We start from the raw sequence: 23,892 nt of genomic DNA on the forward strand, positions 1-23,892 counted from the left end.
ACACAGATCGAAGGTACTTGAGGTACTTGAGGAAATAATGCCTGCATATAAACCTAGTTTCTGACAATATTCCCCGAACAACACAGTATAACGAATATTGGCAAAACACTTACATTAGCTTAGTTATTATATATCATGTAGAGATGACTTAAGGCATACAGTTGAACATACACACAAACATTGCATTTTCTAGAAAGGGCTTGAGCCCTAGAATTTGTTATCTAGAACAAATCCCCTGTACATTCCAAGGGATGGAGGTCCTTAGAAGAAGCCATCACCTCTGTTTTGGCACTGGCTAAGCAGACCTACACTGTGCTCTGTTTGTCTGAAGTCCCCAGAAATGTGTAAGATTGTGGCTTGAGTGTGCATTATTAGGCATGTTGGCAGTTTGTAAAGCTTAGAGAAATTAGTTTGTTTTTTGTTGTTCCATATCCTATGTACGATTCTAGACAACTCTGGTCTGGCTACTATCTCAGGAGGAAAATGCTGTTATTCTTGATAAATGAAACTACATTGAGCTGTGATTGCCATAAACAGCCTTCCCTGGGAGCCTCATAATTCATCGATAAAGTCACTCCAAAAAAAAAAAACTTGACTAGATTATGCACTGTTGTAAAGCAATGGGTGAGCCCCAATGACTCAAGAAATAAGAAGGGTTACATCTTAAGAGTTCTGTGGCCACCAAACCAGTGATATGTGGGTTTCTGAAGTGGCAAGATAGAAATAAAGATATCCCTGAAACGGGGAATCAGTGTGCCGAGTATGTGTGGAAGAGTGGCACAGCAGAGCTCCCAAGCAAGGGGCAGTTACAGGAGGGACAGGGTAAGGAGAGGCTGAGGAGAGGAGGGGCCGTACAGCTAGCTCAGATCTATGCTCCTAACTTTCAATTTGAGACTCAGGCTTCAGATCAAAACTATTATGATGCATTGCACATGCTTCCGAAATATGGTCTATTTAGTGAAAAGAACATAGCTATCATTCCTGGTCCCTGTGAGTAGTGCCTGAGCAAGCACCCTAGTGAGATCTGGTGATTGGGAGCATATGCAGAGCCCACAGTCTGACACTCTCAGGTAGCAACATACATTCAACCCAGAGAGCTGCACAAACTGGACCAGTGAAGGCCCACTTCCAAGAACTTTATAATTGAACTTGAGGCCTGTTCCATAGAAAGGAATTCTCAACTGTCACTGTGAATGTGACCGGAAGGTCATATGAAGCACAATTAATAAAAACTCAGGGTTAGAAATTGGGGTTCAAGCCGGGCGGTGGTGGCGCACGCCTTTAATCCCAGCACTTGGGAGGCAGAGGCAGGCGGATCTCTGTGAGTTCAAGACCAGCCTGGTCTACAAGAGCTAGTTCCAGGACAGGCTCCAAAACTACAGAGAAACCCTGTCTCGAAAAAACAAAAAAAAAAAAAAAAAAGAAAGAAATTGGGGTTCAACCTGAAGATCCAAAAAGCCAAGCAGCCAGCCACTGACTCTTACCTCAATCTCAGTCTGAAATGGTGATCCTGCCTCCCAGAATCTCAGAAGGAGACTGTGTCTGAGAGCTGTCCCCCCAGTCTTAAATTCCTCTCTAGGGCTGGGATTAAAGGTGTGCACCGTCTAGTTTCTATGGCAACTGGTGTGGCTACTGGGATTAAAGGTGTGTGTTAGCATGATCTGGTCCTTAAAGCTGACCAGTGGGACTGTTTTATTCTCAGAACTTCAGGCAGTCTTTATTTATTAAAAAGCAGTTAAAATACCACTACACTCATAGGCTCTAGTGAGGAAAATATTACTGATATTTCATTGACAGCACAGACTATACTGATTGTACTCATTTTGTCTATGCCTACAGATCAATGCTTCTATGACCTTTAGTCACAGAGGATTATTTTATCAGGGGACAGGAGTTACTACAGAGATTTATCTCTGACCCAGGTGCTGTAACAATTGAAAGCTGGGTCCTAAATGGGACATTTACGTGACACACTCGAAGTTCAGGGAACGTTGTGGAACAGGGGTCCGAAGGCAGGGGTGGACTGTTGCAGAACACTTTCTCCCTAACACAATACAGACAAGGCACTCTTGGACCCTCGATCGCTGTGATTAACAGCACAGAAGACATGACAATGGAAACAGGGCAGGTTGGGAAAAGGAAGGAGAGCAGCAGGGATCAGAGGAGACAAGAAAGGATTGAGCAGGGTGAATATAATCACATAGATGAGATGTAATAATGAAACTTGCTATTATAAATCATTAAATGTGGTGGTTTGAGTAAAAATGCCCCCATAGGCTCATCTATTTGAATGCTTAGTCATAAGAGTGTGGCAGTGTTTGAAAGGATGAAAAGTTTTAGGAGGTGTGGACGTGTTGGAGGAAGGGTGTCACTGCCAGTGGGCTCTTGAGGTTTCAAAAGTTCACACTAGGCCCAGGCTTCCTTTCTGCCTGTGGATCAGGATGTTGTGTTCAACTACTTTGCCAGCGCCATGAATGTCACCACGCTCCTTCCATGCCCCCATCCAGGGTGATAATGGCCTAACCCTCTGAGACTGTAAGAAAGCTCCTAGTTAAATTCTTTCCTTTATAAGGGTTGCCGTTGTCGTGGTGTCTCTTCATAGCAACAGAAGCCCTAACTAAGACAATAAGAAACTAAAGGTACTCACTGATCTTGGGAAACGGTGACAAGAGCTCAGGGTCAAATACTGGCCCTGAATCATATGTTCTAAAGGCCATGAGCCATGTTATTAGAACAGAAAGAAATCTTCTTAATTGGAGCACAGTTTCTGGTTTTTTCCAGATCATGTCTTCTCTTGTAGTCAGGGTGGACAGAGGTTATGCTGGAGCTCAGTGAGCCTGAGGTCAGGTGCAGCTTTGTTCCTATAATCACTACTGAGTCTAGACTCTGGGCTGTGTTTGAGGCCAGGCTCATCTCCAACTGAAGGTATGACGGTTTTGTGTTTCAGCCTCTCCTTCTCTGAACCTGGAGACTTATCTGAAGACATAAGACTCATTTCCTCCCGTTTCCTGAGTTGACAGTTATGTAACCATGAATGCTGGTTTCCACCAAGGGTACTTCCCTTCCACTGCAGAGTGTGGGCCTCCTGGGGCCCTCACTCCTATTCCATGACACTCACCCTTCCTACATATGAAGACACATGACGTTGAACAACAGAAAAACACGTGCTGATAGATGAGAAAGAACCACTGTTAAACCATAGGCGCTTTAATTTCAGTTAAACTTAACATAATGGACTATCAAAAATGGACTTTAAATGACTATCTTGGAAGACAGTACCCAGTCCTCTTCTGCAGAGTTTCTGGTAGCTTGCAGAGGTGGAGAAGCCATGAGAAGTTGACTCTCTTTTCTTATGGCTCATTTTCATGCCCTACCTTGATGATATACAACATACTCTGAAACTACCATCAGCCAAATGTGTAACACGTCATGTCCTTAGGGACCATGTACAAGTAATCCAACTGGTAGCTACTGGCACCATTCAGATAGTACGAAGAAGAAAGACTCGGAAAGTAAGTCAGGTAAATGGCTGGGCATGTTGTGAATTTCCAAGAGGAGAAGGGGGTCTGAAGTTGGGTTTGATCGTAGGATGCAGGACCACATTTTGAAGGAGACATCTATAAAGCTTAACTTTCTGGAAAGCAGCAATTCTGAGAAGCAAGTTGGGCCTATGTAACAAGTCTTAAAAATGCCCGAAATTAATGCGCCACTAACTTCACAACTAGGAATTTATTGCAAGAAAACCACAGCACATGTAAACTGAGATTTATTTCAGTATTGATCGCAACATCAAAAACTCAAAAAATAACCTGAAGGGGTGCAGTTTGGGACTAGTTAAGAAAATTTTCTTGGGACAAACAATGGAAAAATTATACCACCATCAAAAATTATTTACATAGAAGTCCTAAATGTCATAGAGCAGTGGTCCTGCTGGACTTCTAAACCAATCACAATCCATAAATTGAACAATGCAAGGTGATCTTCATTGTTTCATCTGCAAACTAATGATTTCATCTTATTTTTAAACTTACTGTAAATAGATGAAAGTGTGAATAGTTGCTTTTGCCAGGTTGTGAGCTCCTGGGTAAGTTAAAAAGTTTTCGCTAATTTAAACATCTTATAAAGTATATGTAATTTCCACAGATGAAATAAGCCTTCTTGGATTAAAAATCATGTCACCTTTCCTATCTTTTTCTCACTCATAGCAACTAAAACTGCCTTTGAGGTCAAGGTGTCTGAACGTTTTTCTAAGAAATGTTTTCCCTAGCATCTGTAGTGCAGAGGAACTCAAAGGTTATCCAGACCCCATCTCAAGAATAGCTTTTGCTTCAACAGAGTTAGTTGAGATTCAGGGGAAAATCCCTATTTGGAAAATGATCTTAAACTCACAGTAGAGAATAGAGAGAAAAGATTTGTCTTCTGATGCTTACTGCTTTCTTTTCCATACACACACACACACACACACACACACACACACACACCCCTTTGGAACCTGTCCTAGAACTAGCTCTTGTAGGCCAGGATGGCCTCAAACTCACATAAATCCACCTGCCTCTGCCTCCCGAATTCTTAGTTTAAAGGCGTGCACCACCACTGCCCAGCTACAACCTTCTTACTCAAATAACTCATTCTCAGCATCCACATGATGAGGTTTTTCCAAATGTGTATCTTCGACTTCACCCAAGACTAACTGTGATGAAATCTGTATTTAATAAAATCCTGTGTGAATACTGTGTACTTTCCAGTTTGAGAGGTGCTGCCAAATAAAACAGATATGCAGCAAGATGGAGACAGGCCGCTTGGCCTTTGGTATCAGCTCTGTAGCTGCAAACATGACTTTGAAAACACGGATTCTTTACCTGAGAAATATAGCATCTGCATTTGCATTTTCATATGTGAAAGATGGGGGTGATGAAATACTTTCATTTAGATTGTGGACAGATCAAATTATGCAGTGCAGAGCTTCCTGGAGACTACTTGGGATGAAGTTAAGACTTGGGATGAAGTTCAGGATTTTTTTACCACCATTTTAGGATTATGAAGGACAGTTGTCAGAATCAAATAAGACATGAATACTCAAGGCAGTTAGAGATGCCTTAAAGAGTCGTATGCAAATGTTAAGAGGTGTCTATTCTTTTACAGGTATTAAGAACCATTTCCATCCTAAAGGCCAACCATGAAATAAAAGTTATAGAAAAGAATCTAAAAGCTATGGGTAAGGGTAGATACCTTGAACCTAAATGTGACAGAGACCATCCTACAGAAAAGAAACAAATGGGTTTCCTTACTACTAGTTCCTCTCCACTCAAAGTAGAAGGAAAAGAAAAACTCTATAGAGAGATAGTAAGAAAGTTTTAGAGAATCTGTTCTCTCACATCCCCAGGTACACTTTCCAGAAGTTTCTCCTACCCCTGAGGCTACTGGGGATGAGGCTTCATGAGCATTTCCTAGGGCATTCAAACTTTTCAACTAGAAGAATGGAAAATCTTGACTTTACCCAAGGCATATTACTGGCCAAGAAACTGTCCAGCTGTCTTGGATAGGGAAATTAATGCAAGAAAGGTTTTCAGAAAAGATTCATATCACCTGGGCTCTGGGGGAAAAAAGCATCAGGAATATATTCCTAGAAGGGAAGGTGGAGATTGAAAGACAAAGCAGAATGGGCCAGAGCTTTAAAAAATGGAAAAGGATTCACCTTCTTATTTAGCTTCTCTAGGATCACAAATTATATGTCCTTTATTTATGGCTAGAAACCAAATATGAGTGAGTACATCCCATGATCCTCTTTTTGGGTCTGGGACGCCTCACTCAGGATAGTGTTTTCTATTTCCATCCATTTGCCTGCAAACTTCAAGAAGTCATTGTTTTTTACTGCTGAGTAGTACTCTAATATGTATATATTCCACACTTTCTTCATCCATTCTTCAATTGAAGGGCATCTAGGTTGTTTCCAGGTTCTGGCTATTACAAATAATGCTGCTATGAACATAGTTGAACAAATGCTTTTGTCATCTGATAGGGCATCTCTTGGGTATATTCCCAAAAGTGGTATTACTAGATCTTGGGGTAGGTTGATCCTGAATTTCCTGAGAAATCGCCACACTGATTTCCAAAGTGGTTGCACAAGTTTGCATTCCTACCAGCAATGGATGAGTGTACCCCTTACATCCACTGTAACAGTGAAACTGATCTATTGGGAGCTCACCAAGGCCAGCTGGACTGGGACTGAATAAGCATGGGATGAGACCGGAGGACTCTCTGAACATGGCAGACAATGAAGGCTAATGAGAAGCCAAGGACAATGACACTAGGTTTCGATCCTTATGCATGAACTAGTTTTGTGGGAGCCTAGCCTGTTTGGATGCTCACCTCCCTGGACCTGGATAGAAGTGGAAAGACCTTGGACTTCCTGCAGGGCAGGGAATTTGGACTGCTTTTCAGACTCAAAAGGGAGGGGGAATGGAGTGGGGGAGGGGGAGAGGAACAGGGAGAGGGGGAGGGGAGTAGGGGGAGGGGGCGATATGTGGGAGGAGGGGGAGGGAAATGGGAAACGGGGAGGAGGCGGAAATTTTTTTTCAACAACTAAAAAAAAAATAAACAAACAAACAAAAAAAAAAAGAAATGGAAAAGGAAATCCAGAGTGAGATGCAAGGGAAGTCACTTGTCAGAGGAGTGGGAATCGAAACTGGTGAAATCGGTTTCTTGTCTCCCTTTAGAGTTAGTTGTTGGCCATTGAAACAAAATGTCTATTACATTCCTCATATTCTCTGTAGGATAAAATGAGCCATGAAGTATATTGTTGCTAATAAGTGTGAATATTAAAATTTTGCATTCCTAACTATGCCACGAAGTTGTTTTCTGAAGTAGCCACTGGCCAGAGCATTGTTTGGTCTGTAGTGTGTTCCACCCAAAGGAACTTTAAAGGTGCCTACTGTCTGGTGACTCTCTGAGTGGGAAGCTGCAGTTGACACATTTCTCTGTTCTCTAAGGGGCCATACTTTCTCCTGAATTCTTACATGTCTTGCTGTCTACTCTTCTTGTGGTCCTTTCAAGCGGAAGTAGAATCTCCTATATTGTCATTATCTACTCTTTGACCAGAGTGTTTGAGTGGGAATGGTGTGGAGCATAAAAACCAGAAATAATGTGTTTTGCTAAACGATTACTTTCCTGGAATCTCTAGGGCTCCCTATCACATCCCCCTGGCCTGCCGCTTACAAGGACAGTCATGGGGTGATTTCATGCACATTAGTCCTCATCTTCAAAAGACAGACTCCCAGTTCAAGAATAATCTGGGCACCTATTAGCTCTGCTTTTCTGCCAGAATTTTGTTCACCATGGTTCTCTGCTCAGCTTCTATGTGAACATAATCAAACAACATCCGGGAATTAGCTTGCCCTTGGCATCATTATCTCATGCTTTTTTTCTAGGCATCCATCAGCCACATGTACTCTCAAAAGGATGTGAAATCACCTTGATTTCTTTCCTAGATATCTGGCTGATTCTTATTCATTTTGCACAATGCACTTATTTTGTTTTGTAACCGGTGTAAGAAGTGTTTCATCATTCCACATTATATTTTAAAGAGCCATGTCTGAAGGCCTGGTTATCAGATTGTGAGTTCTTAGGAAGTAGAGGCTCTTCAGAAAAGAGGTTATGTCATTGGAGATGTGTTTGTGTGGGAGGTGCTTCTGTCTATGTGTTGCTTTTTTGGTTAATGAATAAAGAACTGGCTTGGCCTATAGCATGGGAGGAGGAAGGCAGATTCAGACAGAAGACAGAAACCATGAAGCTGCTGGAGACAGATGTTGGAAGCTTTAGCTAGTAAGCCACAGCCACATAGCAATACACAAATTAAGAGAAATTGGTTAAATTAATATGTAAGTGTTAGCCAATCAGAAGCTAGAGCTAAAGTGCCAAGCAGTGATTTAATTAATACAGTTTCTGTGTGGTTATTTGGGGGCTCAGCAGCCAGGAACAAAATTAAGAGCTTCTGCCAACAATGTTCCCATGAAAGAATAGTAAAACTTCAGTTTCTTTCATGTCTCCTCATCTGCTACCTTGACATTAACAACTTTCCCCCAATATGTGTTTCTGCAATAATGCTCTACTATACCAGACACAAAAACATTATGGTCAACTAACCATGCACTGACACCTGTAAAAATAGGAGCCAAAGTAAGTCTTTTTTGATAGTGTCAGCATTTTATCTCAGAGACAGAAAGCCATTAACTACACATGCCCTTCTACTTACATTAGGTATCTTCTTCGTGTTTGTGTTCTCTGGATATTATTATTATAACCAATCATCTCTTCTTCTTCTTCAATAAACATTATAAGCTCTATAAAGGACTAAAAACTTTCTGATCATATCTGTATGAATTTCTAAAGTGTGGTAAATAATTGGCACAAGTGAAACATATATTGAATGGATTTGTGGATGGTTTATAGTTATGCTCTGAATCCTCCTTGAACTCGGTGCCCCATTTTGGATAAAAATAAGTATCAAAATTATTAAAACTCTTATTTGAGCTATTAAAAATGTATTAAAAAATACATTAGTGAAAAGAGTGAGGTAAATGAATATATACACAAGAAGCCTGGTCAAAGATTTTTGTTTCTTTGTTTTTGTTTTGAGAGAAAATCTCACTATGTAGATCTGGTGGTAAAGGAACTCCCTATGTTGACCAGACTTGCCTTGGCCTCAAACTCACAGAGATCTGCCTGCCTCTGCTTCTTCAGTGCTGGGATTAAAGACATGTGCCACCATACCCTGTTTGACAAAAAGAATTTTAATTAATAAATAAGAATGTGTAAGTACACGAGTTATCGTATCATAAAAACCATGTTATGGAAAAGACTTGGGAATAGCTGGGGACCAATAGCATTAAGAACACATGCAGTTAATTCCAGGTAAGGTGCGCAGCGAAGCTGATATCTCATGAACAATATCTCCATATCCACCAGATGTGACTACTTTCAAAGAAAAAGAAAGCTTACTTGGTTTAAAATAAATTGTAGAACTTTTAGTATCCTGAAAATAAAATTTGAATCCACTGCAACAGGATAACATGCCATGAAGTTTCCAGAAGAGCAAGCACACCTGTATCTAACATTCTGTTGAGACTAATTTACTGATTACAACCTCTGTGATTGTGGGGAGCTGAATGCTGTAGGGCTACAGCCAAAATATCACGGGATATCTTTAGAACCCTTATTAGCCATCCATTATCCTCCTCTGAGTTTGACCTAAGATCATTGTAACTTTTAGCCAAATCCCTTTGGATGACCCAAAAGGCCATGGACTGCCATCGGATATTTTGAAATAATAATCCTACACCACAGGATTATCACCAGAGTGTTGGTACCAGGCCAGGATGAACCAAATATCCTTGAAGTGGTTTGGTTTTATTTCTCATTTGACCTTTATTCAAGACTGTGGCTCTGACAGAATGTTTTGATAATCACTGGTAAGCAATCGTCTACAAGAACTATGCCTTCCTTCACAACCTCACATTCTACTTACTTTTTGTTTTGTTTGACACAGGTGTCCACATTTTGATTGTGACAACTTTTATACTGGAAACATAGGAACAAAATCAAATACATCTCAGAATCAAATGTGAAAGCAGGCCAGGTCATCAGGAGTAGGGGAGAGTATTTTCTGTTCCCAAAAGCTATGTCAGAAAAAATTGGGGAGCAAGACAACTTAGAGGCTATACCTTAAGGACAAACTTCTCTCCGTTTTGTCCTTGGTATCCTTGGCTGCACAGTTTCTCGCCTGAGTTGGATGCAGGTTGCCAAAGAAGGTGGATATATCAGAGAAAACTAGAGATGCTAAAATTTTTGTTTAGTTAAATAAAATGTAAATATTTGAAATGAATGTGTAAATGTCCATTTGTTATATTATAATCTCATGCTTTATCTTCATTTCTGATTGCTGTTTAATCAGCAATAGCTTGGAACATTTCATCTTTTAGCTTCCTCCTCTGTTAAGCAAGTAATGATCTATAAACAAACACTTAAATAAGGGCTACTTAAAGGGACCTTTTATCCTTCTGTAATGTTAAGAATCATTTCAAGATGCAAATGAGTTCACCCTGTAATTTTAAAGTAGGCTATTCACAATCTCTATTTACCTCTTCTGTTTAGAACTTAATTGCACATGATAGAGTATATATTAGGTTTCTATTGGTGCTGTAATAAATTACTATACTTGACAGCATAAAACAAAACTTTATTTCTTATTAGCTCATATTTCTATATGTCAAACATCCCATTAAAAAAAAAAAACTCAGCTCAAACAAGGTATGGCCAAGATGGATACCTGGGGTTTGTTGATCAGCAAGCTTAACTTAATGGGCAAATTCCAGGTCTCAGTGAAAGACCTGGGTTCAAAAATAAGCTAGTACCTGAGAGAGCACTCGGTGGGTAAGGGTACCTGTCACCAAACCTAAAGATCTGAGTTCAATCACCAGAACCTACATGATGGAAGGAGAGAACTGACTTTCATTAATTGACCTGTTTCTACCACGTATGTACTGTGGCATGCTCATGCCCTTCCCATGACTGAATGAACAGGTGCCAAAAAGATGAAAAAGAAAAAAAAATAGGTGGATAGCTCTTAAGGAAGACACTCAAGGTTGGCATCTGGCTTATGTGCACACTATGCATGAGCACCTGCATGTGCACGTGCATGCACTCATACATGCACACACACACACACACACACACACACACACGCAGAGGCTCCTGTAAAGATAACCTACATAGAGATATTTATTATTCTAAGACCTATCTCAAACAAGGTTAAAACATCTAATGAACCACACTTATTAGCTCTTCTTTCGTATCTGCAAGCCTGTATTTATTTTTGAGAAAGACTCACAGACAAGATTGGAGCCATGCTTACGGTTAAAATATAAGTTTTGACCTCCTTGTGACCTGTGTGTAGTAAGAATTCTCTTGACCATTTTATCTTGTTTTATCTTATCTGTAAGTCCTTTCTTATCTACAAACTTGTCCAATGCACCTGCAAACCCCTTTACAGAGAAAAAGTATCTTTGAGTAAAAGCATAACTCATTTTAAGTTAGAGACAGATCACATTCCTTGAACAATGTAACTTCAAATGACACAAAAAAATATAGATTTAGCTACTGTTAATGGGTATTCAAGGCCTCTCTCTAAATACTATTGTTTAGGCATGTATTTTTTCCTGCAATCAGCCTTAATGACTTAACCTAAAATGGTTTTTCTACAGCATGAGTGAAATCTTGGCTACATAGAAGTAGAAGTCCACGGTGAAACTCCTCAGGTTGCATCTGGAGACTTGGATTTACATTTCCTGCTGCCAGTGATAAAGACCACTTTCCGTTCTTCTCACCATAGGCCTCCCTAGCTTCAAACTCAGTACACCAAAGTCTTCTTATTCACACCTCTGCTTTCTCCCTTTCTACTTTCTCCTTCAGCCTGTCTTAGAGGGAAATTACTTACTGATACTCCTGAAATCACACCAAGGTCTTTGGAGCTGGAGGCTCACAAGAAGCTTGTCTTTCATCTGAGTGTTTCCTCTATTTTAATAAGACACAGAAAGGTCACCTGGATGCCTTGATGTTAACTAGTCATTTTCCTGTTCGCGTTCTACATCCCTCACCAGGAAAGAACTAATCCGCCGCTTACTCTTCCTTTCTGCTTCCTTCCACCCTTTCCTAGCAATACAGCCACCCACGCGTGCCGAGTTCATTAGAGTCTTTTATGGCTCAGTTCTACAATCAAAAATGAAGCCTACCAGGACCTTTAAGTTAAATGTGTTGTAGTGTCCTTTAATGATCTCTACAGAAAAGAAAAATTGGCTCCAGACTCCGTACCCCTTTCCATCTGCCCTTCCCACGACTGCTCTTGAAGAAGACACATCCCTAGGCAAGAAAAGTTAGGAAATTGGATAAAAGGAAATAAAGTGTCAGTATCAGAGGAAGAAATCAAATAAAAACAGAGGTCTTTCGACTATTTTCTCAAGTTACCATCATAGAAAAACATGAATTTCTGCAACCGAGCTGAACTTGAGTCTTACAGTGTCGGGGTGGGACGGGGATGAGTGCACTAAGATGAACTGGGATGTTCCAGGCACAAGAGAACTCAACCCAGTGCTGGAACCCAGATAGCAAGGAAGAGTTCAGGGCCACCACCCTCAGATGGTAACCCCATCGGCTGTTTAGTTCAAACTAAAAGAATTAAAAAACAACAGATACTGAGAGGGGCTTTGCCCAAATGTAGTAACTGAACGCAGTGAATTTGTTCCTTACTGAGGGCAAAGCCCATAAACACAGCTAAGAGATAAACAATGAAGAAATGCTTAGTACTTGCAACAAGCAAAGAGTGTGCTAGAGGGAATTCTCAGAGCAAGCTCCTCAACAAACCAAGAAAGTAGGAATCATGGTTTAAACAGTAAAAACCTGCAAGGCTCTTATATTTGAATGCTTGGATCATTAAGGGGTAGTACTACTTGACATGGATTAGGAGGTGTGGCCTTGTTGAGGTATGTGTACCCTTGCTGGAGAATTCCGAATGTTCAAGCCAGGCCCAGCATCTCTCTCTACCTGCTGGCTACAGATCCAGATGTAGAGTCCTCATTTATTCTTCAATACTATGTCTGCCTGCGTACCACCATGCTCCCTGCCACAATAACAGATTAAACCTCTGAAACCATAAGCAAGTCTCAATTAAATGTTTTCTTTTGGAAGAGTTGCCATGGTCATGGTGTAATGTGGGCAGTCCTTCTGTACACTGTGAATGGGTGTCGTCTTTACTGGTTGATGAATAAAGCTGTTTTGGCCTATGAGGGCAGAATATAACGAGGCAGGAGATCCAAGCAAAGATACAGGGAGACAGAAGGCAGGATTGAGAGATGCCAGCAGCCACTGTAGAAGCATGATGTAAGGTAACAAGCCACAAGCCTCATGGTAATACTTAAACTAATAGAAATGGGTTCATTTAAATATAAAAGCTAGCCAGTAAAAGGTCTGTGTTGTTGGTCAAACAACTATAATTAATATTAAGCCTCTGAGGGATTATTTTATAAGTGGTGTGTGACCAGGTGGGACACAGAAAAGCTTTTGGCTACGATGGTGTCTCTTTACAGACTTAGAAGAAAGACTAGACAGTAGGGAACTTTGGAAGGTAAAGGCATACTCACTTGCATGGGAAAGATTCTCTGACACAAAAAGTGGGCACATTTCTGAACACCCTCAGTTTAAGATCATGTATCTCATGTTTAAAACAGTATGGGCAGAACAGTTCTGGATGGGTGACTGTGGCATTTGAGCTGGTTCTTTGTAAGGCTCTCTGGAGGGAAGACAAACATGAAGGAGGAGGAAGAAAAGAGAAGGAGAAAGAGGAAGGTAAAAGGTAAGAGGGAAAAGAAATAGGAAAACAATAATTTTCAGTGTGTTTGAGTTAGTCAGAAAGCACCTCTCCCATAAAATACTGGATATTTTGTCCCCCAAAAGTAATGCCCAAGGAGTTAATACCTCTGTTTGTGCTTTAAATATAAACTCACGCAGGAACCAAATAGTTATTTCTGGCCCCTTTCCTTGGTTTTCTGTTGGAGGAGGCTGCTTGTTTGTCCCGGTCACCCAGAATGGAAATAATCACACAGAAACTATATTATTTAAATCACTGCTTGGCCCATTAGCTCTAGCTTCTTATTGGCTAACTCTTACATATTAATTTAACCCATTCTATTAATCTGTGTATTGACACATGGCTGTGGGTTACCAGCTAAAGTTCCAGCATCCGTCTCTGGCAGGTTACATGGTTTCTCTCTGACTCTGCCCTTCTTTCTCCCAGCATACAGCCTAGCTTTCCCCACCTAGTCCTGTTCTTCCCTGCCACAGGCTCAAGGCAGTTCTTCATTCATTAACCAATCAAAGCAACACACAGACAGAAGGACCTCCCATACCAGTTTTCTTTTAACTAAACTCATATCTTGTTTTGAAATAATAAAATCTGTCAATGTGCCTGGACAGACTTTTGTTATCCAGCAGTGTTTTCCATTTCAGTGCTCAGTCCCAGTTAGTATTCCAAATGTAATCATCTATAACCACTTGTAGAGTTAATATGCCCAAGACACTCTGTCCCCGGCCTTCACATAGTCTCCAAGTGCATGGAATTCCACTACATCATCTATTATTCTCCAGACATTTGTATGCATGCCCAGCTCTTCTCTGTCTCATTGAAATGGGGCTTTTATATAAATCTCATAAATAATTCTGACTAATGGGTAATCACACTGTACTCTTGCCTCTAAGCCTATAATGCATTCGTGTGCCTATTGTCCTGTTTAATCTGTCCATGATTAGTTAATTGCAACAAACCTTCAGAAAGTGGAGGGAGGCTCTTTCCCATCACCCCTACACCTGATGATCTTCATTGGCTGAGACAAACTTTCACAGTCTGTCCATTGGTCAGTTACTATAAAAACTGATGTGGTTGTTTGAAAGAACATGGACCCCAAAGGCAGTGGTACTGATGGGGCCTTGTTAGAGTAGGTGTGGCCTTGTTGGAGAAAGAGTGTCATAGTAGGGGTAGGCTTTGAGGTTTCCTATGTTCAAACTATACACAGTGAGAGAAACCACTTCCTATTACCTGAAAGCCAAGATATAGGACACCCAGTTACTTTACCAGCACCATGTCTGCCTACACACTACCCTGCTGCACCATGATGATAATGGACAAAACCTCTGAAAATATAAGCCACCCCGATTTAATGTTTTTCCTTTTTAAGAGTTGCTATGGGTATATATCCAAAGGATGCTCAATCGTGCCACAAGGACATGTGCTCAACTATGTTCATAGCAGCATTGTTTGTCATAGCCAGAACCTGGAAACAACCTAAATGCCCCTCAAAGAATGGACAAGGAAAATGTGGGACATTTACACAATGGAGTACTACACAGCAGAACAAAAAAAATAGTGACACCTTGAATTTTGCAGGCAAATGGGTGGAGCTAAAAAACATCATTTTGAGTGAGGTAACCCAGGCACAGAAAGATAATTATCACATGTACTCACCCATAAGTGGTTTTTAAACATAAAGGAAAGAAAAACAGCCCACAAATCACAATCCCAGAGAACCTAGACAACAAGAAGTACCCTAAGAGAGACATACATAGATCTAATCTACATGGGAAGTAGAAAAAGACAAGATCTCCTGAGTAAATTGGGAGCATGGGGACCTTGGGATAGGGTTGAGAGGGACAGGAGAGACAGGGAGGGGAGCAGAGAAAAATGTAGAGCTCAATGAAAATCAATTTAAAAAAAAAGAGTTGCCATGGTCATTGTGTCTCTTCACAGTAATAGAAGCCCTAAGACAGCTGACAAGTAAGAAAGTTCTTCACTAAAACTATATGTTTATTTCTCTTTTCACTGATTTACAAATTTATATTAATCATGCATTTATATTTAAATATTTGCTCCAGTGTGTCATAGCTAAAGCTGAATAAGTCATTACAGTCTATGTAGTAGCAGACCGTCCCAAAGCACTGGGTCTAAAGCCAACAAGCTGTCCTTCCTCGTTGTGCTCATTCATTTTGCAGGGGAAACTGAACACTCACCTTATTTCCAACACTGGTGTGGAAACGGGAGATACCAATGCATAAGACAAGTCCCATTGCTCTCTTCACAGAAATTTGAATAGCAAGCTCCTCAGAAGTGAATTGCCATACAGGTACAGCTGCTTCTAGACATGAGAAGTAGAACCAAACTCTTCAGGATGGTTACCCTTTCCGAGCTAAGTCCAAAGCAGACAGTAATCTAGCACCTGTCATGTGACAGCCTGATATTTGCTCAGAGCAAAGGCTAACTCCACGGCCCACTCCTGTTATGTAGAGTCTTCTATTGCCTCATGCAAATTCAAGTTCACCTGAGCCTGTCAGAAAAGGTGGAGGCATTCCAAAGGAAGATTTAATGTAGAGGCAGCATGGTTTATCTTAAGGATAAATGAGCTTCCAGTCATTTACAATACATAACGAAATCTGATCTTGCTTAGGATTTTGGGTAAGACAGTGATTTGAGCACAGAAACCTAACTGACTTTCTCTCTATTAATTCCATTAGGAGGATTTATAGGTAATAAAAATAAGGGAAGTTTTTATTAGGCCTGGGTTACTATCAAGAGTGAAAAATAAACTTGAGGGATTTCTAAATTATGCCATATTTTCATCCAGGGGAAAATCAAGAAGCATGCATTTCTGACTCTCCAGAAGGGCAACCAATGGCCTGGTACAGCACGGTCAAATGAGCACTCTCTTGTGAAAAAATTTTGGAAAGGGAACTTGACAAAATCTTCTCTGGTGGTATCCACAGATGAAGGAAGGGTTCTGATGGGGACAGCTGGGAATGTCCAGCTCAGCACGGAAGGCAGAAAAGTTAAGGCAAGAGTCTGCTTCCAGCAAGAAGGAACTACCTCCCTCTGGAGTCTACTGTGTTCACAGAGAGCACTGAGGACCTTAAACCCATCACTCATCACAAGAGGAGTCAGGTTAGAGGCAGGACCAGTCACAGGCTACAGCTTGCCTCCTCTCCTCCTTTCTGACCCTGGCAGTCAGTTCCAGTGAAAGCAATTGTACAATATCCCAAGCTGTGAGCCTGGAGGAAAAAGCCAGTGCAGCCAGACTGGGCTGTTCTCTGACCATAAGTATTGCTAGCAGTAGTCCAATTTTACAGATGAAAATATTAGGTACAACCCCAGAAGCTTCCTGGTTGTGTATAGTGTTATTTAAAACTAAGACTCTGCACATGGTAGTCCTACTCTAAAGGATAAATTCTTACTGCTTCGCATTGACTCTCCCAGGAAAAACTCTAGACAGGGCCATGACTTGAATCCAAGTGTAACTGGAAGCCATTGAGGTAGTTGGCCCTGATACTATATTTTCCGAAGAAAAGAATACAATGAATATGCCACACCCAGACATTTCACTTTGGCAATGGAGAATTTTGAGCTGCAGGAGCTTCCATTAACTAGACAAAATGGACTTTGGAGCTTGGTCTGCCATAAAGCCTCCACTCCTGGGTTTTAACAGTCCTGAAGAAGACTGAAAGTTGACATCAAGATGAGTTTGCACAAAGAAATCTTATCAGCTGCCCCATATTTACCTCCCTACAACTTATTTTTGTGACAGGGTTTGTCTGTGTTGTAGCCCTGAATATTCTGGAACTCACTCTGTAGAGCAGACTGGTCTTGAACTCAGAGATCAGACTGCCTCCCAAGTACTGGGAATAAAGGCATAAGCCACCACCACTTGTGTGTTGTTCTTTGGTGCGGGAGAATTATCTGTATTCTGTTAATCGTGTTTTAAGTAAACGCTGATTGGCCAGGCAGGAAGTATAGGCGGGTCAACTAGACAGGAATTAGAGACAGAGCTATGAGAACAGGAGAATTCTGGGAAGGAGGAAGCCCATTCTCGCATTCCTGCCCAGTCCACCAAAGAAGCAGGATGTGACCTGCCCACTGAGAAAGGTACCGAGCCATGTGGCTAACATAGATAAGAATAAGCTACAAGAGCTAATGGGCCAATCAGTTTATCATTAATGTAGACTCTCTGTGATTTTTCTTTGGGACTTGCAGGCTATGGGGTACCAGGCAGGACAGAAACCACAAGCAGGCCCGGATGTTACAGTTCTTAGATAGTTCTTCCTTGAGTTACTTCCCAATAGTTACCACTCTTTCCTAGAATGACACATAACCTTGTGAGGTAACTTTTTCCTCTTCTCAGTAAAATTTGCATCCTTGTCCAAACATAATTAACATTTTCTCCAATTCATTTCTTTTTTCAGTTTAATTAGAAAAAAAGAATTAAAGTCACTAAAGGTAAAGGAAAGAAACAAAATATAAAGGTTTTCTTCCTTCCCCACAGTAAAAGAAATCACAGAAAAGATATAAAACACATGCAGGATTTCCAAAGATGGGTTCCCCTTCTCCCAGGCTGTAACGAAGGGGATTTGTTTCATCACTATTATGCGTGTGTATTCATGTGCTCACACGTGCATACACACACACACACACACACACACACACACACACACACACACACACCCTAAGGGATTTAGTTGCAGATTATCTCAGTTCTCCAAATAACCCAGAAAAGCTATTATTTCCCTTAAAGAATCATTGAGTACTACTAATTGCAGGATTTGGTCTGTTGTGGTAGCAAAAATTGACATAACACTTGAGAAGACCACACTGGACTGTCAGGGGAAAGATGTACATTCTTGAGAAGCAGAATCTCAAGAGGGTTCAGCCTCCCCTCATCACTGAGGTGTGATCTGAATGTTACCCTGGAGGCAGCTGGTCATTGCACATGTGGAGCAATTCAGTTGCTTGGAGTCACGCAGCAGAGTGAGACAAACTGGTTGTTGTTACCCAAGGAAGAAAAGAGTAGAGAATGTAAGGTAGCGACAAAGACTCTCTTGCTCTCTAAAGCAAGGTGTATGGTCCCAGGTTATTCAGAGGATGAGATGAGAGATCCCAAGAGAAGTAACTCTGATTCAAACATTCAGTGAACAAGAAACTTAGGGCTGGTTTCCTGTGTTGTGTGCATATGTGCGTGTTTATGTGTGGAGACACATGGAAAAGCCAATGGTGAGATCTCCCTCTATGACTATCCATCTTATTTTGTGTATCCATATGTGTGATGCATACATGTGTTCATGTGGGTATGTATGTAAGCATATGGCAATGTACATGGACACACACTCCCATCCGTGAAGGCCAGAGGTCAAACAAAGTGTCTTCTTCTATTGCTTTCCACCTTAATTTTGGTACAGGGTTTCAAAACCTGAGTTTACAAACACAGCCAGGCTGGTTAATCCATGACCTCAATGAACCTGTATGTTTCTGCCACCTCCTAGCACTGTGGTTACAGATGAGGGCTGGCACACTCTGACCAGGACTTACACATGAGTGTTGCCACACTCACCTTCCTATGTATGATCCAGTAATTCAAACACAGCCCTCATGCTTGTGTGATAAGCACTTTACCAAGTGCACCATCTCCCAGGCCTTGACACCAGACTGTCTAGCACAGGGATACTACAGTTTTTATCCCATAACAACAAAAGATCTGAGTATGTCAGCCAAGTACTTTCCATACTACATAGACCCATTCTACTCTTATCTAGTCCAGTTTATTTTCTGCATATTAACACAGCATCTAAAGGATATTTTATTTCATAAAGAAGTTCAGGCAGTTCCATAATTTCAGCGCTTTACTCGCTGTCTCACCATTCTGCCAGAATCAAATGCACCTCCACCTATGGTTTTAGCGATGACTTCATTTTTATTGTCTTCTTTGCCCACTAGGCTGCAGTTCCACTGATAGAATCCTCGTCCCACTTTCCAAACATAAACCGGTAGGACTTTTGCATGAACAGTTTGCTGTCACTCAAAGGTCCCCTTTGTATTCCGTCAATTCATCCCTTAGGTTCACCAAGCCCCTTTTTCTCCACACTCCCTCGTGAACAACCCATCACAACTGATAAGCCCTTCGAGCTGATCCTCCTTCCCCTGTCTCCTGCTCAGCTTTAGCCACCACATTGGACAAATTTATCATCTCTCTCTCTCTTCTGTTTCCACCTTTGTTGCTTGCCTATAAAATATTGTGAGATGCAGTCTTCTATACCTGGACACCAAGACCAATGTTGACACAAAGAGCCAATCAATAATACATGTTATTGATCCTTCTGTTTTATTTCCATTCTCTCTTACAACTACAGTGTCTCATTTCTGGAAAAAATGATAAGCAGATCTGTTTTCATAACCAAGAGAGACAAGTCACAGCTCCCCACACCACGCCACCACCACAGGCACCAGCTGCTCCACCTGTTAAAGCCGCACTAAGCACATTTGCTTTGTCCACTTCATTTTCTGCATCTCTGCAACCTGCATCCTTCCAAGCTCTGCATCCATCTCTCAGACTAGAAGGAAGCCGAAAGTAATGGACCATTCCCCATCGGTGGCTGCCTTGTCTTTGGGCTAATATCTCCAAGTCCTGAGTAAAAAAATGCATAAGTGTGGCTGTATGCTTTGCAGCCAGTGGCTGGTATTTTTATAGGCACCTGAAAAGCTTTATGATCCTTTATGGCAGTCAATACATAATATATAATAACATACTGACAGATGATTGCTATATGACGGTTGCTGTGATGAACCACTCAGGAGGAAGAAATAACCACAAGCAGATAGAAAAGCAAACAAAGAAATAATCTGTTGTACTCACCTAAAACTAAATCTGGGAACACAGAGAGACTCATCAGTGACTGAAATACTTTGTTGACTGATCCACAGGGATAATAGGTGTGTTTAAATGTGTCCCTTTTTACATAGCTTTGATGTGCTCTGCCTGGATCTTACACTTTAGCCCTCACAGTCTCATCAAGGCAGAAAAAGCCACCCTTGGGCTGGGGACAGGGCAAGCACTGTCTTTTTGTCTTCCTTTGTGGTTTGAAGCCATGAGTCAAGGTCATTTTGTCCAAGGGACATTCTGAATCCAGGAGGCCAGCAACTGGACGCTCAGAAATGGAAAATAATTGAATAAGGAGCTGTGTGATTTTTAACAGCCCCTTCTCAATAAATAGGGAAGTATCATATAGCTTTTGTCCCAGAAAAAAAATGTTACTGGATGTCTGAATGCCTGACAGCAACAGAACACATAGTATGGGAGCCAAAATTGGATTCTATTCAAACAGGATGGCTATACTGTATCATTCCATTTATAGAACAATCTTGGAATTACAAAATTATAGTGATGGAAAACAGATTGGTGTTGCCAGCATATAGGGCAACAGGGGAGAGTTGTGGCTATACAGAAGCAGTACTAGGTGTTTTCTGTGCTGCAATGGAAGAATTTATAAATTGACTCTGGTGATGTTAATGCAAATGTGTATAGGCAAGGTGAATTCCATTCTACAATACAAGCAACCACACCACCACCACCAGACATTGTAAAAGCAACAAAATAAAACAGAAATCTTATAGTTTAACTGGTAATATTGTATCAGTATCTATTTCCTGGCTCTGAAAATATGTTCTGGTATGTAAGGTATTGTTGTTGGGCGAAAGCCAGGTGAAACAAACATGGAAACTGTCTGAATTCTTTTGGTAACTTTGCTACGTCTTAAATAATTCAACATAAAACATTTTAAAAATGAAAAATAAAGAATGAAACTCCAGTGCATACACACATACACACATACCAGAAACATATACATGTGCACATACACAAACAAACACTACACACATACAGATGCACACATACGCACACACATACAACACATACACATACACACACACCACACATACACACACACACACACATATGTATATATATGCCTCTATTAACTCTTCATAGTCATGAATGTAATGGGAACTATTTTAAGGTGGTGAAAAGCAAATAGTAGCAAGAATGTTGGGAAAGAAGACCAAAATTTAAAATTCAGCAGATGGTTTTACATTTGTGTAGTGATATTTTTCTCTAGTAGTCCCTGGACTGATTGCAGTTCAAAATTAGACTTAGATGTGGCCATGAGCATATCCTGAAATATGCAGGAAAGCTTTCTACTTTTGGCACTGGGGGATACAATGATGCTTCTCAAATCTTGCAGGAAATCCGGATATCCTCTGTATTGTGGTTCTCTGTTCTTTTCCTCCAGCCTCTAGTGGGCAGCCCCAAGCAACAATAAGGAGCCTCTCAAAGGCCTCTCACTCAGTGCTAGGAGGCAACTATCACTGTTACCTGTGCCATAGTTCTCTTAACCTAAGACAAAATACAGATTCAGAGGCTCCAGCAAGCAGAAAAATAAATCCACAGGACTTCACAGCAAAAGCATGAAAGAGAAGTGTTCATTTAGAAGCTCTTAAAATCCAATGGACTTACTGTTCCCAGAAGGCTATGGAGGGAATGAACGTTAGAAAACCGTGACCAATAAACCTTGGGTTATATCCCCTGGCCTCAGTTTTTAAGCTGCATGGCCATAAGTGTGGTTCTAATGGGTATTCTAAACAATTTGGAAAATTGAGCTTGCTTGTTGTCCCAATGTCAGATAATCATAGGAAAGCACACAGGACACGATGAGCAAAACTGTACATCACTAGAGTGAGCTAACATCTTTGAGCCCAAACCTACAGAAACCTGCTTGAAATTCATAGCTAGAGCCTGACCAAGTGAAACCGTGGTATTAAAATTCAACAGCAATGTTTGCCCTTTTCCTGCTTCCCTTTTTTCTTTCCTGCCTTTTTTCCTCTCTTCCTTCCCTCTTTTTTTTTTCTTCATTGCATTTTTTCATTCATCTCATGGGGACTCATTGTATAGTTCAAGCTGGTCTAAAACTTGCTATATAGCCCACCAACTCAAGATCAGCAAGCCACAACCCACCAAGTGCTGTGATTACAAGTGTATGTGAACACATCTGGCTTACCTACCTATCACACATTTTAAGGAAGACCCTTAGCATCAGCTATCTTCAGAATGTTTAGGGTAGAATTCAAAATTGTACAGCACAGAAAACCAAAAAACTCTTAATGAACACATAGCAAGACAACCCAAATGCAGAGTGCTAAGGTGGCCTGTTGTCAGCATTCTATGTGAAGGATGGTAGAAAAGTCATTATACGGATGGCTCAATAAGCATCAGTAAGCACTCTTGAAACAAACAATGAACCAGTAAAATCAGCAAAGGCAAACCAGGCAAAGTTGGATATGGTGGCACGTACTAGCCAGCCCGGGACTTAGGAAGCTTAGTAAAAAGGATCATGGGTTCAAGGGCTATACAGCAATACCCTGTCTCAAACAAAACAAAATGAAAAATTAAAGGAAAATATAGAACTGAAAAATGCAACAGCAAAATGCCGAACTCACTGGATGGGAAAGGCAGCAACAGCAGAAGGGGGAAATGAGATTGGGGTGAGGGTAAGAGAATCCCAAAGACTTTTGTGAAATTAACAGAAGAGTACACATTCATTTCATAAGAATCCTATGAACAGAGCAAAATTTTGTTAAATTTAACAGCTTATTATATTTACTTCAAGTATTTAAAATATGTTCAATCACTGAAGCAAAAGAAATTTTTGTCTTAAATGAATTTTTTTTTTTTTTGAGACAGGGTTTCTCGGCAACTTTGGAACCTGTCCTGGAAATCACTCTATAGACCAGAGTGTCCTCTAACTCCTGGAGATTAACCTGTCTCTGCTTCCCAGTGGATTAAAGGTATATGCCACTACTGCCCAGCTTTATAGGAATAATTTTTAATGTATATAGTTACACCATGTTATGAAAGCTTCATAAAATCTCATAAAGATGGGATGCTAATAGAGCCTGTGTAATTGTAAATTTCCTAATGAAGAATGATAACTTTCAGATGAAGTGGTAAATACTTCAACTGTTTTGAGAAAACAAGGTTTGTGTTAGTAACCACTGAATCCCACATATTAAGATATGACATGAAAACAGCCTAAAATGCATTCAGTAAAAGCAAGAAGGGAGACACATCAGTGATATTTAGAGGAAACAGAAAATTAAATGATTGCACTAAACCTATTAATAACTATGTTAAATACAATTATTCTAAGCACAGAAGTTAGAAAAGAGAGACTTTCAAATTGGATTTTTAAATGACCCCACTATATGCTATCTAAAACAAATTTAGTTCTAATATTGCAAAATAGGATAATTAAAACCAACAGGCTAGGTTATTTTATCTTATAAAATATTAACCCAAGAAAACTAGAATTTATATATTGTTGTCAGAGAAACAAAACTCATACTACAGAAACTTCCATAGATTAAGAAAGGTGTGTTTGTGTTTGTCTGTCTCTTTGTCTCTCTGTCTTTCCCTGTGTGTCTTG

At 40.6% G+C, this 23,892-nt stretch overlaps 1 long non-coding RNA gene across 2 annotated transcripts in view; it reads right to left on the reverse strand.

Moving 5' to 3' along the window:
- The window catches only part of LOC126500570 (uncharacterized), a 107,311-nt gene extending 91,532 nt beyond the window's left edge, over positions 1 to 15,779 (reverse strand). For both annotated transcript variants that reach the window (XR_007591380.1, XR_007591379.1), the window contains exon 1: positions 15,610 to 15,779. This is a non-coding gene — a long non-coding RNA (uncharacterized lncRNA). The remainder of the gene's footprint in view (positions 1 to 15,609) is intronic.
- Between the last annotated feature and the right edge of the window lie 8,113 nt (positions 15,780 to 23,892).

The sequence above is a fragment of the Alexandromys fortis genome, unplaced genomic scaffold, assembly GCF_014885135.2.
Source record: "Alexandromys fortis isolate MF-2015 unplaced genomic scaffold, M_Fortis_MF-2015_v1.1 scaffold_46, whole genome shotgun sequence".
Classification (NCBI taxonomy): Eukaryota; Metazoa; Chordata; class Mammalia; order Rodentia; family Cricetidae; genus Alexandromys; species Alexandromys fortis.